General features: G+C 44.0%; 1 protein-coding gene across 2 annotated transcripts in view; it reads left to right on the top strand.

Moving 5' to 3' along the window:
• The window catches only part of SMPX (small muscle protein X-linked), a 53,464-nt gene extending 33,572 nt beyond the window's left edge, over positions 1-19,892 (top strand). For both annotated transcript variants that reach the window (XM_032389665.1, XM_032389664.1), the window contains one exon: positions 19,726-19,892. The gene's annotated coding sequence lies outside the window, so the exon portion shown is untranslated. The remainder of the gene's footprint in view (positions 1-19,725) is intronic.
• Positions 19,893-23,219: the final 3,327 nt, after the last annotated feature.

Genomic DNA, 23,219 nt, shown 5'->3' with positions numbered 1-23,219 from the left:
TGCTCTTTTTAAAGGTCTTGAAAAAGAGGGTTAATGTCCGTGAATATCAGAGGGAGCATGAAAGAGAGAAGGACCGAGAGAAAGGCAAAGGAAGGGAAGGGAAGGAAGGAAAGGAGAAGGGGATGGGACGGCAGGCAGCGACAGTGGCTGTGCTGGGGATGACAGGGAGCTGGCTCGGTGCTGACAAAACGGCAGCAGAGGAGCCCCAGGCCTCTGCAGAGGCCGCCTTCGCTCCACTCTGGGGATGAGCGAGGGCTTGGCAGGAGTCTCTGTGTCATCAGGAGGCAGCCGGCTCCTACCCCTCCTCCCTGTGAAGGCTTTTCTCTCTCCTTCGCTCTCCTGCTGTGTGCAGCCCACACAGAAAAACTGGGGAAGTGAATTCCAGGCTGTCTAATCAGGCTCGACTGCATCGTGACAACACTGCTCGTTTTAACTCCCTCCACACGCTGTGGCATTTGAGAAGGAGAAGGAATCACGAGGAGCAAATCAAGACTTGCACATTTCCCTTGTACTCCCTCGCCACCGCTCCCTGCCTGTGAACTGATCACTCCACAGCCTCCGGTTTAGGGCTTTAAGCAGATGGCGAGGTGGTGGATGCTTTCATCCCAGGCAGTGTCGGTCAATTGGCTTCTCACGGAGGGAAATTTCGATTAAGCGGTTGACAGATTGGAGTCACTTTCGTCCAGGCAAGTGGCGAAAGGCTGCTTGGAACAATTCATCTTGACTGCTGGAAAAACAGCAGAAAGCAAGCGGGTCCCACTGCCCCCAAGTCATGGATGCCTTCTGTAGAAAGGACAGTGGCTCTTCCTCCCTCCCTAGAAGGCCTGCCCTGATGCCGAGCAGGCACAGCTAATCCTTAACAAGGAATACACACGTGGCGGTGCCTCGCTCGCGCCTCGCCCCCAATTTTGGACACAGATGATAGGAATCATGGCTGCCCTGTAGTTCCAGAGCTAATGATTAATTCTTGAGAACTTACCAAACAGGTTTATTAAATTCTGAGTGCTCAAACGTCCGTTTAGTCAGACTCAATTACGTTTCATCTTTTAATCATTTTGTACATGCACTACTTGGAATTTACTTTAGCTGGATTAACCTTTTGCTTCATAATGCAAGTTAGCGGCATGAACGATTTCAATGGGAAGGCGTAACGTACTGGAATCATTTACTCGTTGGGTGAGCGAACACCGGCACAGCTACTAGAGGCCAGGCAGTGCTACGTCAGAGGCCAGGCAGTGCTACGTCAGAGGCCAGGCAGTGCTACGGGGCAGGGCCCCTCCGGGAGCTCACGGTGCAGGTGGGTGAGGATGAGAGAGGGGACCTGAGCACATCAAGGCTGCAGTACGAATGAAGAAACAAGACACAGCCTTTGGATGTAGGTGATGAAGATTCTAGAGAGGAGGTTGGAAAACAGATATTCTACTGAAAGAAGGTTGAAGAGCAAACACTTTAGACGTGATTTGGGTGTAGGTCGAGGCCCCGGCTTTGCCATTCCCTCGGTCTGTGATTTGGCATAATTGCTCCGTGTCTTTGTCTGAAAAATGAGCAAAAATAGCTACCTGACAGGGGTGATTTTGCTCCCTACCCTAACGGACCTTTTGCAATGTTTGGAGAAGTGTTTGGTTGTCACACCTCAGGGGACATACTATTGGCATCTCGTGGGTTGAGGCCAGGGATCACTAACCATCCCACAATACTCCCCGGGACAGCTCCCCACAAGAAGTATCAGTCATGCCGAGGTTGAGAAACACTGAATTGCACGGTGTGTATGAAGTCCTCAGCCCAGTGGTAGCTATGATTACTGACGACAGCATGTCACCATCGGGCACTGGATGTGCTAGAGTCGAGCACACCTGAGCTCTGCTTCCAGCTATATCACGTAGTGACTCTGTGACCTTGGGCAAGTTGCTGCTCACTCTGAGCCACATCTATAAATAGGAGTGATAATACCAATCTTGAGAGGAAACCATAAAGACACGGAGTTGACTCAGATGGGGCACCTGGCGTGAACCAGGACCCAGAAAGTGTTCATTCCCTTTGTTGGCCCCACATCTTGCCTATACCCTCTGTCCTCTGCCCCTTTCTACCAAGGGCAGGAATCGGTTGGTTGCTTTTTAAATGACATACTCTCTAAAGAGTAGCTCTGCATCTTTTCCCAGGGAATACGAAAGAGCTCACTGAAAATGAAATCCTATTAGTTGTCTGTGACTAATAGGAGCTCACTGAAGCACTGTAAGCCTCCCAGAGGCTCTCTGTCTCAGCCTCCACCTACCCTGCACCATCTGAGCTTGAGCCAGTTCAGATGATTTCTAAGCTGCACGTATGCTCCTTCTCCTGGAGGAGGCGCTGCAGTCCCATTTTTCAAAACCTGCAGCACCTCCAGTTTCCAAAGCCCTTGTCTCGACACTAAAATTACAAACATTTCACTCGAGCCATTTCATTTTGTTTTGGAGACTTCAAGGGATTTCCACCCTCCGACCATTTTTAAGCAGCAAATACATCTGGTTTGTAATCTCAGACTTTTCCCCGAAGAAAATCAGTTTAAGAAATATTTGGAAGGTCAAGCTGCCATTCTACTATCAAGGAAAAGGGAAACAATGCATTTGAGACCACATTTTACTGAGCATTTTGAACGGGCTTGATGGCCAAAAAGAGGCGTCTCATCTTTTTAGGAATCTTTGGTGCACAGACTAGGTACTATTGGAGTCTGGTCTAGAAACAAAAACAAGATCCATATCAATCTAAACATCCAGAAAGTGCCCTGGGTGTCTTCTCTGTGACATCCTGTCCTGGCTTATGCCCCATTCACATCCAACTTACACCTCTTATTACTCTCCAGGAGTGTTTTCTCCCTCTTTCTGATGTTACTTAACTTGATCATTAAGTAATGTCGACTTTGCAGTGAGAGTGAAACAAGTAGGCAGACATTAATAAACACAGGTGCCAAACAACATGGCAGCTCAGCCACTGTGAACAGACCACTTAGGGGGCATCAGGAGCCAGGCAACGAGGAAACAGAGGCTTATTTGGAGTTTTATGGCAAAAACGAAATCACATCTTTTAGCGAGAGGCTAATAGTAGCAATAATATTAACAAGCCCTTGCATTTGACTTTAAGAATTCCAGAGTACTTCCATGTTCTCGTTTGAGCCTCACAATGGTTTGTGAGACAGGCAGGGCACTGAATTTGCAGGTCCTTCTAAGGTGACTTCCAACTTCACACAGGTTGGAAGACTGTGGGATGTGTCATCATCTCCTTCCAGAGAAAGTTCATTTTAAGACTATTAATCAAGCCTAGCTAAGTGCATCTTTAAAAATGGGTGTGATCTCTTTTAATCAGAAAAGTAGGATCACCACACAGTCTCCAGCAGGTGCCAAAGAAGAGTCAGTTACTGCCCGCGCCATGGGCCAGAACTGAATAGGTAATGGCTCTGTTTATACCCAGGAGGATTTTTCTCATAGACATGAAAAGATAGCTAGAATTAATCTATCCATTTCTATCTATAGCTATAACTCAAAGGAAATGTACTATCTGAACTTTCATCTTTATTTACGGTTTTCTTGCTGCCTCATTTTAAAAACTCATATTGTATCTTTCATTTTATTTATTTCATTTTTTAAAAGTAGGCTACACGCCCAATGTGGGGCTTGAACTCATGACTCTGAGACCAAGAGCCACACGCTCTACTGACTGAGCCAGCCAGGCACCCCATATTGTATGCATAAAAACATACAACACACACACGCACACACACACACACACGCACACACGCACACACACACACACACAGATTTGATCCCAGATTTGAAAATCAGGCTGAAATGTCTTCATTTCAGAAAGACCAGGTGGCAAACAATTGCCCCCGGGGAAGACTCCAGTTTAAGAAACCCCGAAATAATCACCCTAAAGGTAAACTCTCTTGGAAAGCTCTCCATTGTCACCAACAGCCAAGAAATGGCATCCTGGATTCCCTGCAGAATCATATATGAAGTTTACTGCTGGTTATCTGTCAGGGGAGAGAGAGCCTGGGAATCATTCTGAGCCAAATCCAATTCAATTATGGGCCAATTATAGACCTGCTTCCACTGCCAGGAATGGGCCACACCACCAACCCAGCTGGTTTCAGAGCCCCTGGCTGGCAGGGACTCCCCGTACATGGGTAGAAGAGCTCGTGGTTCAGAGAAGACAAAATCGCTGAGAGAGTATGGAGAGCAGCACAGAAGGCAAATGCCAGTGTGCCCCTGAACCTCCTCACCATCTCACTGCCAGTCTTCCACAATTGACTCCAGACTCAATTGTCCCTCCTGGGTGGCACCCTTTCTCACGAGGTGATCAAATTACGAAATGCCAAGAGGTTGCAGGCCAGGCTTTGCTCCCGCACTCGAGGTCAACCCGCTGCGATCTCGCCGTGCTGGCCACGGTGCTAACTAGGAACACAGTGCCTGGACCCACGTCACCACTGACAGCTTCACCGAACATGTAGGAGTTAAAATGCCAAGAAACTTGAGTTAGAAACTTGTAATGGGTGAAAATATAGCTATCTCTATTAAAAATTAAAACGCCTTTGTGAAGTTCGGCTGGCACTCCCAGCCGACTGACCTCATTTCAGGTCCGTATTCTAGCATCCAGTGGTGCCGTTATCCCCGGTGCTGGCTTTGCGTATCTGACCCGCCAATTTAAGAAGCAAGGTTATCCCTTTCTTTAACTGAGATCTCGAGGAGAGAGGGGGACAAGGCAGCACCAAGGACAGCATCCTGTGGGCTGTGGCAATGGAAACCCTTTAGATTGGCCTCCAGCAGTGGTTCTCAAACTTTCTCATGCTGTGTCGGCTTCACATGGAGGGCTTCCTGAAACTCAGACTGCTGGGCCCCACCCCCAGAGTTTCTGATTCAGTAGGTCTAGGGTGGGTACGAGAATCTGCATTTCTGACAAGTTCCTGTGGGCTGCTGCTGCTGGCTTGAAGACCACACTTTGAGAACCACTGACCTAGTGCCACTAATTTAGATTGTTTAGGTCTGGACATTGGAAATCTCTAGCCCATCATCGGGTCCACAGTTTTATAGCTAGTATCCAAAGGTATAGTGAGCAAATTGGTCAAACTTATTTGCTGAAATTCAGATTCACAAAGCATCAATGAAGCAACAATCTTTAATGCTTACAATAGTGCTTCTGAGGGTCAGGCACCGTGCCAAGTATTTTACCTTGTGATTCTTAAATGAGTTAGTATACATAAGAGCTCCATTTTACAGGTGACAAACCTGAGGCAAAGACAGGTTATGTGACTTCCCCCAAAGTAGCCCAACTAGATACTGGGGCAAACAGGATTCAAACCAGGCTGTCTGGCTCTTAACCCATTACCCCAGGTTGACTCACTATGTACCAGATAGGCTAAGCTCCATGGAGGTGAAATGTGCTGTGTAAATTCAGAAGGACACTCCTAATATAACAGATGGAGGAATTCTGCCAGTGGCATCAAGATTCAACACTGTTACAATCCAAGGGTTGGCAAAGTAGGGCCCACAGGCAAAATCCTGCCTACCGTTTGGTTTTCTTTTAAAACTTTTTATTGTGAGATAATTCTAGATTTACATGCAGTTATAAGAAATACTACAAAGAGATCCCCAGATGCAATGATTGGGAAGAAAGAAGAAAAATCATTTTTCCAATCTCTATAGAAATATTTCCAAGGAAGGCCTTGCCATGTTTCAAATATATGCAGAGACCAAAAAGCCGCGTTTGATAATCTTCATCAAGCATACTTAGGGATGTCCAGGAAGTGGAAGGAAAACACAAAAGAGGTTCTAAATTTGAACACTTTTCAAGTCCAACGCAAAACACGACCAGGATCACAGCTACTTGGTTGACTGACAGTCAGTATAGCTTTTCTCAAATATTATGACGTAAGAACTGAAGCCAGTTTCTGAACAATTGAGTGGCCTGGCCTTGGGCTTTGGGTGGGAACCACTTGTTTTTATTCTAGTTATCGTAGTCTTAGAGTCAGGCAGCAGTGAACTGTTGGATATAGTTAGACCTGAGATCCTCAGTGTGGGCTGTACCCTAGGATCACCTGGACTTGTCTGAGCCCCACCTCTGACCAATTTAACTCTTAGAAGGAGAAGGATATTTCACAAGCCCCTAAGGTTCGTCCAGCGTGCAGCTTGGGTCAGAAGGACTGATTTACAGAATGTTTCTCAGTTCTTCTCAGGACAAACCAAAATGAAATATTTCTTGCTTAGGAAAGTATTTCTTTGGTTGAATGTCAAGGTTGCTAGGATGAAAGTCCCTAAATGTGGGAAATAGCCAAGCATTCTTGGAAAGGCATGGAGCATAGATGTACACTTATTCATAGGGTGATCCAATGGTGACCACAGCTTCTGTTTGGGGTAGGACATGGGGAAGAGATAGTGTTATCCAGAATGCCATTGACTCCAGAACAATAGCCATATTGAAGACACTCTGGTCCCCTCTAGTGAGTGTGTTGTGCCTTGTCAGTGTTGTGATGTGTGTTTAGCCAGCCATATTCTCGTAGGTCAGGGGACCATCAGTGTCACTTAGTCCAACCCAGCCCAGTAGGTCCTCTCTATACTCCCTGCTTTCCAGATATGTCCCCTACTCTGGAGAGTCACTTGGGTTTCACTATGAATTCAGCAACTTTTAAGCCCTGTCCCAATCCATCTCACTCTAAAAACTGCCAGGCTGCTGTTCTCTCCAAATAATCCCAGTTGCACCCTTTGGAGTGACTCATTAAGAGGAGAGTCCAAGTAAGTCCCATTCCATTGGCATTTCTTTTAACTTGTTCAGTCTCTGAGTGTAAACATAATACAAGGGGGTTATGTTTTTGGTATGATGTGCAAGGCACTAATCACTGAATGCTGAACTGTTGCACTGTAAGCTTTGGTTCAAGATCAGTCAGTTATGTTGGCCTGCTCCCACAAAACTGAACCCATGAGTTCTCAGGATGCCAGATCTCTAATGTCTGGCTACTCACCATTTCAAAAATGCCCGAAGCAGTATGTTCCTATCCTGTGGCTAAGGATATGGTTTTTGACATAAGTGCCATTTTTTGTGCTTCCCACAAATAACAACTATTCATTGACACATAAAATATAAGAGCTGGACTTGGCTTATAGCAACTGTATTACATATATATATATATATATATATGTTTTTATTTAAATTCCAGCTAGTTAACATACAGTGCAATATTCATTTCAGGAGTAGAATTTAGTGATTCATCACTTCCATACATCACCCGGTGCTCATCAAGACAAGTGCCCTCCTTAATCCCCATCACCTGTTTCACTCATCCCCCCGCCCACCTCCCCTCTGCTAACCATCAGTTTGTTCTCTATAGTTAAGAGTCTGTTTTTTGGTTTGCCTCTCTCTTTTTTCCCCCCTATGTTTGTTTGTTTTGTTTCTTAAATTCCACATATGAGTGAAATCATATGGTATCTGTATTTTTCTGACTGACTTATTTCGCTTAGCGTAATACTCCCTAGCTCCATCCACGTCATTGCAAATGGCAAGATTTCATACTTTTTGATGGCTGAGTAGTATTCCATTGTAGATATATATGAATTCTTCTTTATCCATTCATCAGTTGATGGACATTTGGGCTCTTTCCACAATTTGGCTACTGAGCAACTGTATTATCTATTGCTGCATAACAAATTATCCCAAACCCAGCAGCTTAAAACAATAATAAATATTATCTCAGTTTCTGTGGGTCAGAGATTTAGAAGTGGCTGAGCTGGGTGGTTCCGGCCTGGGGTCCCTCATGAGGTTGCAGTCAAAATGTCAGCTGGGACTACAGTCCTCTAAAGCCTTGACTAAGACTGAAAGATCCACTTTCAAGATGGTGCACTCATGCCACTGGTTAATGGGTGATGACTGTTATCAGGAGGCCTTGGTGCCTTCCCATGTGGACCTCACCACTGGGCTGCTTGCGTGCTCTCACAAGATGGTGGCTGGCTTCCCCCAGAGTAAGTGATCCAAGAGAGAGCAAGGTATCTGTATCTGCAGTGGCTTTTATGACCTAGCCTTAGAAGTTACATTCTGTCATTTCCGTAATATGCTATTGATTACCCTCATCAGTCCTGTTTGGTATTGGACGGGACTACACAAGGGTATGAATACCAGGAGGCAAGATTCACTGGGGGGCCATTTGGGAGGATGCCTGCAATAGCATCCTTTTTTTAAAAACCAATGAGAACACTGAGGTCCAGAGAAGTGAGGTTTGCCCAAAGTCACATAGCCTTAACATTTCAATATTTGTTTTTCTTTCAACCCCACTGATCCTTACCACCCACAATTTCTTGTATTTATTTAAAACACCAAATGTTGTTTATCTTTGGAAGATTAGAAAGATTATTTCCAAATGTGAAGCCAGTTTCCCTGATGTTTTTAACAGAGGAAGCCTTCAGAAACCAGACAACGTATAAGCAAAGTGTATATTACAAGCACTCAGGAAAGGTTTTTCTTCACTTCCTTGAGTCATTAGGGAGGAAATGCTCCAGAAGGAAGGAGAAAAAAGCAGAACCTCTAACGGAAGGCAAATCCAGAAGAGAACTGAAAATCCAGTGTTTGAGGGATAACTTTTACCTTTTGCATGCTGTTCTCTCTCCTCGGCTTGTTCCCATATTGTGATGTTTCCCGGCTCTTTCTTTTGATTTCTGAGGGTGAAACTAGAACAAGAACAAGAAAAAGAAAACAAAAAATAAGAAAAAAGCAGAGACTATCACCAACAATCAAACCAATGGCAAGAACACCCTCCTTAGGAGTTTGGATTTCATTAATCCCAGATAAAGGATAGTGATCTGGCCACAGGGACTCCCTAGGAGAATCATAGAATTTTTTCTGTAAAAACTATGTCTCTGAAAACACACACACACACACACACACACACACACACACATAGACACACACAGACACACACACACACAGATTTTTAAGCACAAAACTCAGAACTGATCAATATTATCAGTTCTTTTCTCTTCAGGATCCTCTTTGAAATGGCTATCTTCTAAGAAAGACAACAACAAGAAAGAAACCTGATCTTTATTCTCTATTCCTTTTCTATCAGTTAAAAAACGACAAGGCCTGTCATCTCTGATCACCGTAACTAGTCAGGAGACATGACGACTCTCTCCCTGCCTGACCTATTTTGTTTAATGGGGCCCACTCCTTTGCCCTCTGCTGTGCTACCTTCTCTCCTGAGTTCCATTTATAGCAGGGCTTTATTAATGGTTAAATTGTTAGGAGCGGATCTATCTCTCTCCCAAGGCTTATTTCCCCTATTCAATAAATTAAGCCATGGGATCGGAGAGACTGTCCGTTTCTGCTCTATTTCAGCTCATATTCTTCCTAGCCCACAGAATACTGCGAACTGACAGGTGAGAGCTCAGTATGAGTTCCCACTGCCTGCCCAGCAGTCTGTGGTCACTTGCAATTTGTTTCATATTTAGTTCTCCGAGTAGTGCTTGTGTGGCCCATGGGAATTTTCCTAAGCTCTTGATGAAAGTCTCATATCTGGAGCTGAAACACTTCAGCTTCACTGAGGAGCCCTTGGGCCTTTGCTAATGGTGAGGGGCCTCCTTTCTCAGTCCTCAGGCAAGAGCCCCTGGACAAGTGCTAGGAGGTTCTGTCGTGTTTGACCTCTCTCCTTGCCCTGAAAGAAGGTTTGCAAACTCCATTCACCCGCCATGCTTGTTGCTGTCACACAGGTGACCTCACTGAACAATTGGGGCATTAATGGCCCACAGCTGTCAAAGTGACCTGTGCACTTCACTTCTCAAAGCCTTTTCTCACTTGTTTTTGGTTGCCAGAGCCCTGCAGTCAACAGACCTTTCAAAAAAAAAAAAAAAAGAAAAATCACAAAAGTGATAATGTCACTGCCTGCAGGACATCCTTCAGCGGCTCCTCACGACCCCCAGGGCCTGCACTAACGGCTCATACTCACCAGCTCTTCCCATCTTGCATTTCTGCCCCACTCAGAGCATTCCTTGCTCCAGCCCTAGTGAACTTCTCCCCGTTCATGGAGGTGCCATGCTGACATGAGGCCACAACACATGCTCAGAATATTCTTTTCAAGTCTTTCTCCCATACCCATTAGCTGGCTACCTCCTGCCTCTCATTCGGTCTCAGTCTAAATACAGTTTCTGAAAAGCCCTTCCATGGCCTCTTAACTGCATAGCACCCACAGCAGCTACCACTTATTTTATTATCTGACTGTCCTTCTAGATGTTCAGTTTCTTGAAGGGGGATAAATTGTCCCCTAGGGTATCCACAGTGCCTAATACATTTTCTGACATATGATGTAACCAAATTAAAGCCAGGCATTTTAGTGTCCACCTTTAAGACCATTTAAGCACATCTAAGCCCCAAGCCACATCCGAAAGAAGCATAAATTGGTTGCCAAAAATGGCCTCAAAAATGAATGCAGATCTTCATCTAAGGATTTACATTGTAAAACACACAGTAGAACTACCCCAAGAGTCTCTTGATTCATGATCAGCCCAAGATCCCTTCACCCTACAGACTTCTTACCCCAAGTGTCTCTTCATTATTTCCCCAAAACCCAGTTATCCACGGACTGCCCCAGCCCTGCCCTTCTTTTTTCTGTAATTTCGACTCAGTTCACTCTTTTCAATTCTCCACTCCAGCCACTTAGACCTCCACCAACCATCAGCACCACAACGAGCTTCAAGTCAAAATGGCAAAGACTGAATCTTGCTTGGAAGACAGAGGGGGAGGAAGAGATATGTTGACTTAGAAGCTTTTTATGGGACTTGTAAGCTTTTTTTTTTTTTCTTTTACTACATGGGAGGTACTCTGCTAAATGCTTTAGTAAGTTATGCTCCCAACAACCCTATAAGCTTGATACTATTAGTTTCCTGCACTTCAAAAGAACACCTGCCCAAGGTGACACAGCTAGGAAGCAGGAGAGCTGGGATATGAAAGCAGAGTCTGCACCAAAACGTCTCCATAGTAGGTACTCAGTAAACATGAGCTGAACATATAAACAGGGCCCCACCTGGGAACCAGTTTGGAGGCTGGCAAGGCAAAGGGTGTGGAAGGGATTTCTCTGATGAATTGATTGCAAGTACATGTCAAAGCTTTATTCCAAAGTTGCTTAAAGGAGGGGGAGGGGGAGGAAGTACAGGCTTCCAGTCGTGAACTGTATAAGTCAGGGGGATGAAAGGTACAGCCCAGGGAACACGGTCAGTGGTATTGTAGTAGCATTGCACGGTGATGGACGGTAGCTACACCTGTGGGCACAGCCTAACATATAGACTTGTGGAATCCCTATGTTGTCCACCTGTCAACTATACTTCAATAAAACAAACAAAAACAAAGTTCCTTAAAGAGGCTTCAAAAGGCTAGTTCAAAAACTTGGAATAGGAAATAATGTGGTTAGATAACCCTGTTAGACCAGATAGAAGTGGTCATGAAACTCTGTTACAAGGCTAATTTAGTGAGGCAGGTAAATCTAATTTCCCAGAAGGGGCCCTTAATCTAATTGGAGTTGATCAGAAAGTCATTCATATGTTTTATTAGAAATGCCCCAGAAGGGACCACTCATAGCGCCAGAGCACACAGCTGTCCCAGCTCAGGTTTGGGATCATTTTCTTTCACAGAAGCATTTCTCAACCTCAGTAATATTCACATTTGGGCGGGATAACTCTTTGGGGTGGGGGCTGTTCCAGGCCCTGTAGGATACTTAGAGCATCCCTGGCCTCTACCCACCAGACACCAGTGGCACCTCCTCCTTCTGGATGTCATAACCAAAAATGTCTCTACATATTGCCAAATGTCCGTGGGAGGGGGCAAAATACCACACCACACACTGAGAACGACTCCTCTAGACCCTGGATTCTCAAAGTGTGGCCAAAGACCAAAAGAAACAGCATCTCTTGGAAGGTTGCTAGAAATACACAACCTAGGCCCCACTCCAGACCTCCTGAGTCAGAATCTGCAGTTTAACAAGATCCCTACGTGCTTTCTATGGACTTTAAAGTCTGTGAAGCCCTTCTAGGCCAGCGGTTCTCAACCCTGCCTGTGCATCAGAGGCCTTGGGGAGCTTTAAAGAATGCTGATCACACCCCCAGAGACTCTGATATCATTGGTCTGGGGGCAGCCGGGGCCTTGGGATTTTTAAAAACTCTCCAGGTGATTCTAACTTGCAGCCAAGTTTATGCTTCTTGTTCCGGATAGTTTAAAAACAACCTGCCCTACAGCTTTGGGAGTGGTTTCCAAAAGCCTATAAATGTGACCTCACATCTCCAAAGTGATGCTTCTTTCCTTCCCATGAAAATCCTTCTTTTTTGACCTCTTATCACTTTTAAGATGATAGAATTCAAGTCCTTTGACGATGGCTTCAAAAGGTAGGGTTTGGCTATAACTAACTTAAAATCATGGTTGGAATAATTTGGGAAAAAAATGAAGGCATTGGTTTAACCTTCCCCAGATAACTTCTTAAAGAAGTAAAAGCCATATATTCAGTGATATTATAATAGTGCCATCTGGTGACACATGGGAGCTACACTTGTGGTGAGCACAGCATAATGTATAGACTTGTCCAATCACATATGTTGTACACCTGAAGGTAATGTAACATTACATGTCAACTCCAGTCAAATAAAAAAAAATTTTTAAAAACTTTAATTAAGAAAAGAAGAGCCAGCAGAATCATCCCTCAAAATCTTACTAATTTAAAAAAATGTCTGTACTTGAAAAAAAATCCAAACATTAAACAGCAAGCTCTATCAAGAAAATTGTTTTGCATGAAATGTGCAATTATATAAAGAGCCCAGGAAAATTGGGAAGCAAAACACTAACACCTTAATAGATAAACAGGTAAAGGAAATGAACTCACAATTCACAAAAGTGGATGTATAATTAGAAAAGCATGAGAAAATGTGCAGCCTCACTAATAATCAAAGGGATGCTCCGTGAAAAAAGAATTACCAATTTTCCTCTTATAATATTCACCAAGATGAGTGGGAAAATGATCATGAAACAGACACTTGCTTATTCCCTCAATAGATATTGAGTGTCTTCTGTATAGGAGGCACCCCGCTAGCCTACACAGTGAGGGTGTGGGGCTTAGTAAATGGAGAAAATTCCAGCCATTAAGAATTTCTATCTCCCACAGCCCAGTTAGGCCTTGATGGAATCCATCCTAAAGAAAATGTTCATGTGGAAAAAGCTTTGTTCATTTATGATAGCAAAACTGATTAAAAACCCAAATGCCCATTAATAGGATTATAATTAAGTAAACTCTAGTGTATCCACTTGATGAAATACTACAGACACTATTTGTGAATTAATGAATGATTAATGAAAAAAGAATACAAGCAGTAGAAAACCAGAATAATGATTCAGTAATAAAGTAAATTTTGAAAACGCTACATGGTGTCATCTCCACCACCCAAAACACACAATATACATCTGTATATTTAAAGCTCTGAGGGTAAAAGATCTGTATGTACTCTGTAAACTCTAGAACACTTATGAAAGAAACTGAACATGACACAAAGAAATGGAAAAGTGTTCCATGCTCATGGATTGGAAGAACAAACATTGTGAAAACATCTATAGTACCCAAAGCAATCTACACATTTAATGCGATCCCTATCAAAATACCAATAGCATTGTTCATAGAACTAGAACAAACCATCCTAAAATTTGTATGGAACCACGAAAGACCTCAAATAGCCAAAACAGCCCTGAAAAAGAAAAGCAAAGCTGGAGTCATCACAATTCCAGACTTCAAGTTATATTACAAAGCTGTAGTCATCAAGACAGTATGGTACTGGCACAAAAACAGAAACATAGATCAAGGGAACAGAATAGAGAGCCCAGAAATGGATCCTCAACTAATTTTCAACAAAGCAGGAAAGAATATCCAATGGAAAAAAGTCTCTTCAACAAATGGTGTTGGGAAAACTGGACAGCCCCATGCAGAAAAATGAACTGGACCATTTTCTTACACCACACACAAAAATAAATTGAAAATGGATGAAAGACCTAAATGTGAGACAGGAATCCATCAAAATCCTTGAGGAGAACACAGGCATCAACCTCTTTGACCTTGGCCAGAGCAACTTCTTACTAGACATGTCTCCTGAGTCAGGTGAAAGAAAAGCAAAAATGAACTATTGGGACTTCATCAAGATAAAAAGCTTCTGCACAGCAAAGGAAACAGTCAACAAAACTAAGAGGCAGCCTACGGAATCGGAGAAGATATTTGCAAACGACATATCTGATAGAGGGTTAGTATCCAAAATCTATAAAGAACTTATTAAACTCAACACCCCAAAACCAAATAATTCAGTTAAGAAATGGGCAGAAGACATGAATAGACACTTTTCCAAAGAAGACACCCAGATGGCTAACAGACACATGACAAGATGCTCAACATCACTCGTCATCAGGGAAATACAAATCAAAACCAGGATGAGATACCACCTCACACCTGTTAGAATGGCTAAAATTAACAACACCAGAAACAACAGGTGTTGGCAAGGATGTGGAGAAAGGGGAACCCTCCTACACTGTTGGTGGGAGTGCAAGCTGGTGTAGCCACTCTGGAGAACAGTATGGAGGTTCTTCAAAAAGTTAAAAATAGAACTACTTACAATCCAGCAATTGTACTACTAGGTATTTACCCAAAAGATACAAAAATAGAGATTCAAAGGGGTACATGCACCCCAGTGTTTATAGCAGCATTATCAACAATAGCCAATTTATGGAGAGAGCCCAAATGTCTATTGACTGATGAATGCATAAAGAAGATTGGTATATATACACAATGGAATACTACTCAGCCATCAAAAAGAATGAAATCTTACCATTTGCAATGACATGGATGGAGCTAGAGTGTATTATGCTAAGTGAAATATGTCAGTCAGAGAAAGACAAATACAATCTGATCTCACTCATATGTGGAATTTGAGAAGGAAAACAGATGAACATATGGGAAGGGGGAAAAACAGGAGAGAGTGAAAACAAGCCATAAGGACTCTTAATGAAAGAGAACAAACTGAGGGTTGCTGGAAGGAGGCAGGTGGGGGATGGGCTAGGCTAGATGGGTGATGGGGATTAAAGAGGGCACTTGTGATAAGCACTGGCTGTTGTATGTAAGTGATGAATCACTGAATTCCACTCCTGAAACCAATATTGCACTGTATGTTAACTGACTAAAATTTAACTTAAAAAAAAGAAAGAAAATAAAGCTCTGAGCAGCCCTAAAACTTAGAAAATGCTTTATCTTTGTTTAACCCAGTATTTTTCCATTTATCTGACCATGGCAAGTTTTTTTTTTCTCCCCTCCCTTCCTTTTCTTTCAAAAGTGAAACTTGTTTTATTGTCTCTGGGACCTAGTATTTCTCAAACAAACCAACAAACCACCCAGCCCTTGAGGATATGCTGGCAGATACAGTAGTATTGAAAAGCTATGTACAAATAAAAGCCATACATGCTGTATACACACATACATAGCAAAAATCCATCAAGTTGTTCACTTAAGATTTGTCCATTTAACTCGAAAAAAAATATTAAAAAGAAATACTGCTAAATTCTGAGAAGGCAAGAGATATTTTTTAAGTTAAATTCTGGTGTCCATTAGAATAAGTACAAGGGTGTTTAAGTCAGATTATTGATACACTACAGACATATTTCTTTGTATCGGTTGTTCCTGCAAGGTGCCTTAAATACCGCCAGTATGTATAAATGACTTGTGCCCATTTTATATGAGTTTTGAAAAAGAGTTTCAGCATGGGGGAAAGAGCTCCAGACAGGCTTTTTAATCCTGGACCAGCCATTAACTAGTTTGTGTGACCTTGGACAAAGTGAGTCAACCCCTCTGGATTTTAATTTCCTAATTTCGAAAACGAGGAGCAGTACTACAATTCTAGTTCTGCTCATCTTCAAAAATAGTTTTAAAGCTTTGTAGTTCTATCTTTGCCTGATGGAACATCAAATGCCAGGTTTTTATTTGAATATTGAGTCCTTGGACCTCTTGGTACCATCATCAGCTGCTGTAAAAACAAACAGAAAAGGTCAGTCAGCTCTAAGGTGATCTCCATGGCAATGTGTTTTCCAGGATGCCTTACGGGAGAGAGACATAGAGCAGTATATTTATTTTATCGGTTCTGTTAACCTTATGTCAACTAATTAGTTTACCATTTGGATGTTCCAGAACCTGTGACTGCCACAGTTCTGTTGCCAGATGGTTCTAAGAGGATGTTGGCTATTTCTGATGCAAGCACCATTGTCTCTAGGCCTTGAATGCTCATGCCTAAACAACACAGAAGGGGTTCGCCATCTTTGGAACCTCTGAGAATCGCTTGGATAAGACAGCAGTCTACTCCATTTGTTTTATCACCTTGTCTACCTTTGGTGTTCGTGAGCTCTGCTTTGCGTGGGAAGTCTTGGGTCAGTGTTTCTCCAGTAAATCACTGGCCCCCTTAGAAACAGGGAGGTCTGTGCTCTGCTGGATGGACAGAAACTGACCACAGAGCCAGAAGGTGCCAGTGGTGACCGGTCTCGGACGGTGCCCCTTTCTCCGCTAAGATCTCCCCAAACAAGCTCAATGTTGTCTCAGCTGCCGGCCCTCAACTCTGGCTTGATTATCCAGGACAACAAATTCTCAATACAATAGGATTAAAAAAAAACAAAACAAACAACAAAACCCTTCTGAACTTGTTTTAGTGAGATTTGACCTGGACACGCAATTTGCCTTTTCCTTACTCAAATTCTCCATGTCCAGCACAGAACACTGTTTGAATCTGGATTTTAGGTGCGGAATTAAAAAAAAAAAAAAAAGAAAGTCCTGCTCTTTGTGCTTTTTCTCATCTTCCCTGCTTTTACTAGGTCTTGGTAGAAACATTTCCATTTTCGCTCTCTCCACCAGAGGCCTCATGATGCACAAAAGCCAATCTGGGTGGACGCTTCATGGTTTAAGAAAAAAGTTTTAAAAGTGTTTACTTAGAGTTTTGTTTCTTTTACCTTATGAGTGGCTGTTTGGGATAAAAGAGAATTCCGGGTTTGGAGTTAACCGGAATGCGATTCCAGGCGGCGCACTTCCTCCTGTTTCCCTGGCACTGGTGCATGAGGTTCCAGAGGAGCCGCGGGTGTGGCTTGTGCCGCCTTCGTCTCCCTGAGGGCACCGACAGGGGCCAATGGGCGTGCATGTTCTTTATCAGCTCTAGAGGACCCTACCGACGCCCTCCAACCAATTCCAAAGCTTCCGCCACTTTGCTCTGGGTGCATGGTCAGCCATTGCATATGGAACCAGACAGAATATGAGGTATACCCTTTCTCTTGACAACTTTTGAGTGTCACTGTGTTTATGGCTCTGTGATTTAGCCCCACCCAGGAGGAAGTAATCACTGCACAGTGCCCGAGTGTCTGGTTAAAGGACTAAATGCAGACAAGTCTTGAGTGGACTCCATTTCGTAAGTGATGTATGAGGGGCCGTGGCCACTATGACTAACACAGCTATAAATGGGTCATGGCAAGGCATAAACATCACATGTTGCTCAGCCTGGACTTAGGGTGACACAAGGGAGATATGTGGTATATCGCCCCTGTACCAGCCAGGGTGTGTCTTTCCCAAGTGGGGCCTCTGTGTCTTTTTGATTTGGGTACAAAACCTGTGTGGGATGCCTGGAGAGTGACTTTTCAGCAGAGTGCCTCATAGTCCCCATCATTCTCACAGATGTCCCTACAAGAGAAAGGACACAGCAGAGTAACTGACAGCTGCTGTCTAGGCAGCAAAGCGGAGCGGCCCGGGATGCCACCCAACACACTTGCATTCCAACAACGCGACAAACAAGTGTGCTTTGCGGCATGAGCAATTTTAGCTCTGGATCCTTTCCCATTGTTCCCGTTTGTAAAATTGAGCCCTGACCCCAAGTCTCCGAATTCTTGCATTCTTGTATTCCGGTAACCGACAGGTATTCCGAGAACACACTGAGTCCCACAAGGTCAAGGATGGAGTCTCTGGTCCTTTGGGGGCTTTGCAGGGCTGGAAGGACCATATGTGACTGCAGCCATCCGCAGTGTCCTGCTTCCAGGCTTGCTGGGTCCTCTTGGATTCCACTGGGACCCAGGAGGGAGAGGGAAAGCTGGTGGGGGGCAGGGTGGTCTGCAGAAGGACAACTGCCATGACTCCTCTGTCCCATCTGCTGCCTTTTGCCTGGCTCCTTCTACAAGGGAGAACTGAGTTCACACTGTAGATTAAGTGAAGGAACTGTGTCAAGTGGCGCACAGTAGGTGGTCAAAACCGATGCCATCACCATCAGCTGTTTCTCCACCCCCATATGAAGCACAGACCGATGATTTGGGCACAGGAGTCCCCTGTTCCACCAGCTTCCCCATGCTTCCCATGGCTTGTGGGTACAGCAAGTGAAGGGGAAAGAGCACGGTCCCCCCGGGAAGAGTGTTGCATAAAGAACTCCACGTGTTTGTTTTTCTAAATCATCTGACCCTCTTACCATGGCGATGATGATCTGGGAAGACTGGGTCAACATTTCCCTGTGTTTCCCAAACTGCCTAAAGTCAGAGGTCCACAAGCTGACCCCAGTCGTGAGGGGTCCCTGAGGGATCATTGCAAATGGTTCATCCTGCACTTCTCAGTATAGCCATAATTTCATCCACCGGGGACATATATGTGGTGGTCAAAGTCCCGAGCAAGCCCATCACAGAAATGGCTCCCATTTCTGGGTTGCAGATGGCACTTCACAGTCTGGACAATTCTGAGAGAGAAATCACACCTCATAGATGCTTCAGTGACAATTTGCTATGACTCATCACTCTTTCCATGCTGCTCAGAGAAGCCGAAGGAATGTCTCAGCTTCCAGGGCAGATTGTCATGGCCTCTCACTAAGCCAGAGGGACTGGCCATATGTCACCCAGCACAGTCACCACGGCAGTCAAATGGCTTGAGCATACCACGATGGGGCTGTAGCTGGGGCCCAGGGCAGCTGTGACAGCACCACGGGGATGCGGCACATCCAATCAACACTCCTGGGGTACTGCGTGGCCCCTCGCTCATTCCTGCTGCCTCACACTGGCGAACGTGGCTTTGGCTGTAACTCCAACTCCAGGTCTCCTCCTGTTCTCACTTCCCCGAGTGGTCCCACGCGTCAGTCCTCAGGGCCCTGCTATGGGCCAGGTGCTGTGATAGGCAGTGGGATGTGGAAATGAATAGGACACGTTCACACACTCCCGGAGGTGACAGCCTCGTGGCAGGACAGCTATGTAGGGAAGACATGAGAGGACAGAGAGGATGCACAGAATAGATAATTACAACGCAGCATGTTACGTGGAGAGTCATGGTGAAGGCGGGGTGGGGGATTCTAGTCCAAAGTTATAAGCACAGAGGGAGAGGCCTGAGGGCTCTTCTCGTGTTACAGAAGCAGTAAGTGTCCAGCAAACTCAGAGTGCAGGGTGCATGAGGGAGAGTGGTCAGAAACAGACTGGCAGGAGGGCCCGGATGAGGCTGGGAAGTTGCTGGTCAACAAAATGCATTTCAGCCAGAACTCCTGGGTTCTGGAGTTGGTATCTTGCTTCCTCTTGGTGACTGGCGTGGACCAAAAACCGAGTTTCTAAAAAAAAAAAAAAATGCTAAAGAAATATGAAAGCCTGTGCTGACTGCTGTTGATAATGTTTTCAGCTGTGTAATTATTAATCTTTCCCTATCTTTCCCTCTGGTTTTAGAACCATCCAAAACTTCCCTGTTAGTGGTGTGGAAAAAACCCCAGAGTCAAAACACCTGAGTTCAAATCCCAGCTTTTCTGTTCACCAGCTATGAGACTTGGAGCTACTCACTTTGCCTTTTGACCTCTATGTATTTCATCTCAACAATGAGTACAGACATTCTTTGGAGACATTGTGGGCTTGGTTCCAGACCACTGCAATAAAGTGACTGAAATGAATTTTTTGGTTTCCCAGTGCTTATAAAAGTCATGTTTACACTGTTTTGCAGTCCATTAAGTGTGCAATAGCATTAGGTCTAAAAATAAAGATGTTCATGCCTTAAATAAAATACACTATTGCTAAAAAACTGCTAACCATCATCCGAGCTTTCAGCAAGTTGTACTCTTTTTGCTGGTGGAGGGTCTTGCCTGATGTTGATGGCTGCTGACAGATCAGGGTGGTGGGAGCTGAAGGTGGGGGTGGCTGTGGCGATTTCTTAAAATAAGACAACAGTGAAGTGTGCTGCATCGAATGACTCTTCCTTTCTCTTGAACAGTTAGAGGCCATTGTAAGGGTTATTAACTGGCCTAATTTCAATATTGTTATGTCTCAGGGAATAGGGAGGCCCGAGGCGAGAGAGACGGGGAGAAGGACTGGTCGTTGGAGCAGTGAGAACACACACAGCCTTTGTTAAGTTTGCCGTCTTACATGGGCACGGTACATAGCACCCCAAAACAATTACAATAGTGACATCAAAGATCATTGATCATGGATCACCATAACAAATATAACAATGCAAATGTGTGAAATATTGTGAAAATTACCCAAATGTGACAGAGACACGAAGTTAGCAGATGCTGTTGGGAAAAATGGCGCCGGTAGACCTGCTCAACACAGGGTTGCCGCAAGCCTTCAGTTTGTAAAAAATGCAGTATCTGCAAAGTGCAATAAAGTGAAGCACAAGAAGATGAGGTATGCCCATATAAACAGAAACTGCATTACAGCAATGCTATAAATGTTCAATGACACAATGGGCTCTAAGAAAAAACACCAGAAAGCAAAGCTTTCTTAAAGACCTCTGCTACATAAATGAAATAAGTCAATCAGAGAAAGACAAGTATCATATGATCTCCCTGATATGTTGAATTTGAGAAACAAGACAGAGGATCATAGGGGAAGGCAGGGGAAAAATGAAACAAGATGAAACCAGAGAGGGAGACAAACCATAAGAGACTCTTAATCTCAGGAAACAAACTGAGGGTTGCTGGAGTGGTGGGGGGTGGGAGGGATGGGGTGGCTGGGTGATGGACATTGGGGAGGGTATGTGCTATGGTGAGCGCTGTGAATTGTGTAAGACTGATGAATCACAGACCTGTACCCCCAAAACAAATAATACATTATGTGTTAATAAAAAATAAAAATAAAAGACCTCAGCTACAGAACTCTCCTCAGGGCTCACTAGCCATGATTGGGTCCCATGGCTAACCCTACCTTGAAGACATACCGGGAGGTAGAGTCTTTGGCAACTAGCCTTTGTAGTAGAGAAAAACAAGGGTGAAGGTAGTTGAGAATGGAAATGGAGTGACCCAAGCCCTACTGTCTGCTACAGCAGTGAGGGACCTTTGTTTGTGGAGTTTTCTTTCTCCAGCCACTGACAATAAAAAAATGTGAGCATTCTGCTTGTTAGAAAAGATTCAACCTGTTCACGTAAGTAAAGAATACAAGGAATGACACCAGGAATAATGGAAAACAAACGTGTAAATAACGTCAAATGATCTTTGCATTCCAAGAGATTTTAAAAGAAATGGCACTATATCCATTAGCCAATAGTACATAACCAACCCCCCTCCCCCCACCAAATCCAATGGCTTAGAACAAAGTCATTTATTATCCTGGCTCATATGCTCATGGCTCCGCTGATTTAGGCTGGGCTCACTTACGCATCTGTATAAGCTGGGGCCTCTGTGTTAGACAGGGCTTGGTTGGGGCATGTTAGCTGGGGTGGCTCAGCTGCACATCTTTCTCATCCTTTTCCTTTATCAGCGGGCAGGCCAATGGCAGGTGTGCAAGAGAGTTAGCAAACACATGTGACATCTCTTGAGGTCCATGGTCAGAAGTGGCAGACCATCACTTCTGCCTCATTCTGTTCGCTGAAGCAAGTCTCGTGGCCAAACTCAGACATGAGGAATTTATACCCCATCTACGATAGTAGGAAACTAAAAAGTTACACGGCAGTGGGGATGGATACAGGGAGGGGGGGAGAACTGGAGCCATGATTGCAAATTTACCACAGGCACCAAAGGTCTTGCAAGTCGTAAACATAAGGTTAGCATTATACTCTAATCCTTTCAGAAGGAAGCCATCCTAATTTAGTTTGGAATTACTTAAATCACTAGAGCCAAAGTTGATGGTTACACCTACTCATAGTTCACTTTACATTCATGGAATCAAGAGACGAAGTTTCCAAGTGAAAATGAGGTCTTCAATTTTGACTTTTACCTGTCATACTGATTTTCAAGCTATCCCTAAATATATCTCATGAAAACAAAACTAATGCTTCCTTTTTTTTTTTTTTTTTTTTTTTTTGCAGGCTTGATGTGAAGAACTGAAGAGAAAGAGAATGGATTCAAATGAAAAAAGCTCATGAAGAAATTTTATATATTTGTATGAAGATTACGAACCTCCTGAATGCCTGAGACTCTAGCAGAAATGTCTTCTTTGTACACTTATATTTCTGCCTTCTAGTTGGCTACACTTCTTACTTTATCTTCATGTTTGGCACCTTGCAAAGCAAATCAGCTCAAGAATTCACCAACTGGAGGGTGTGCTTTTGAGGAGGAAAAGGATTTTACAGAGAGGGATCGGGCAATGCATAACAATGATTTTGATAGGAAGTTCTCCACTTCACACACTATTTTGATCAATATTTGGAATGTATTTTAGTTCTTCACATCCTAAATTATATCAATAAACTTTTTATGAGTTCACACTTGAGTAAATATAAAATGTGAATCTAGACTAAATTAATTTCATATCTTCAGATGGCTACATATTCCTATACATGGAGAGAAATGAGATATGAGCCAGCCAGGGGCACGTGGGTGGCTTAGTCAGTTAAGCGTCTGGCTCTTGGTTTTGGCTCAGGTCATGATCTCATGGGTGCTGAGATGGAACCCCGTGTTGGGCTCCACACTCAGTGGGGAGTCTGCCTGAAGATTCTCTCCCTCTGCCCCTTCCCCCACTTGCGCTCTCACTCTCTCTCTCTCTGAAATAAATAAATAAATCTTAAAAAAAAAAAAAAAAGAGCCAGCCAAATCCCACATTGCTTACATGGGGATTTCTTCTTCTGAATAACTGGGTAAAACTATGGCTGACTGGTCTTTGCAAATGAGGTTAAATATTGCCTTAGGAACTGGGCATCGTCGATATTCCTCCTCCAAGGATGATCTTTATGGTGAATGCATTTTACTTCCATAGAGGCTCAGAAATTCCCTTTGCCCAGATGGGACAGAGTT

The sequence above is a fragment of the Phoca vitulina genome, unplaced genomic scaffold, assembly GCF_004348235.1.
Source record: "Phoca vitulina isolate PV1807 unplaced genomic scaffold, GSC_HSeal_1.0 scaffold55, whole genome shotgun sequence".
Classification (NCBI taxonomy): Eukaryota; Metazoa; Chordata; class Mammalia; order Carnivora; family Phocidae; genus Phoca; species Phoca vitulina.
Note: the sequence above shows the minus strand (reverse complement) of the source record. Positions and strands in the feature narration are given on the sequence as shown.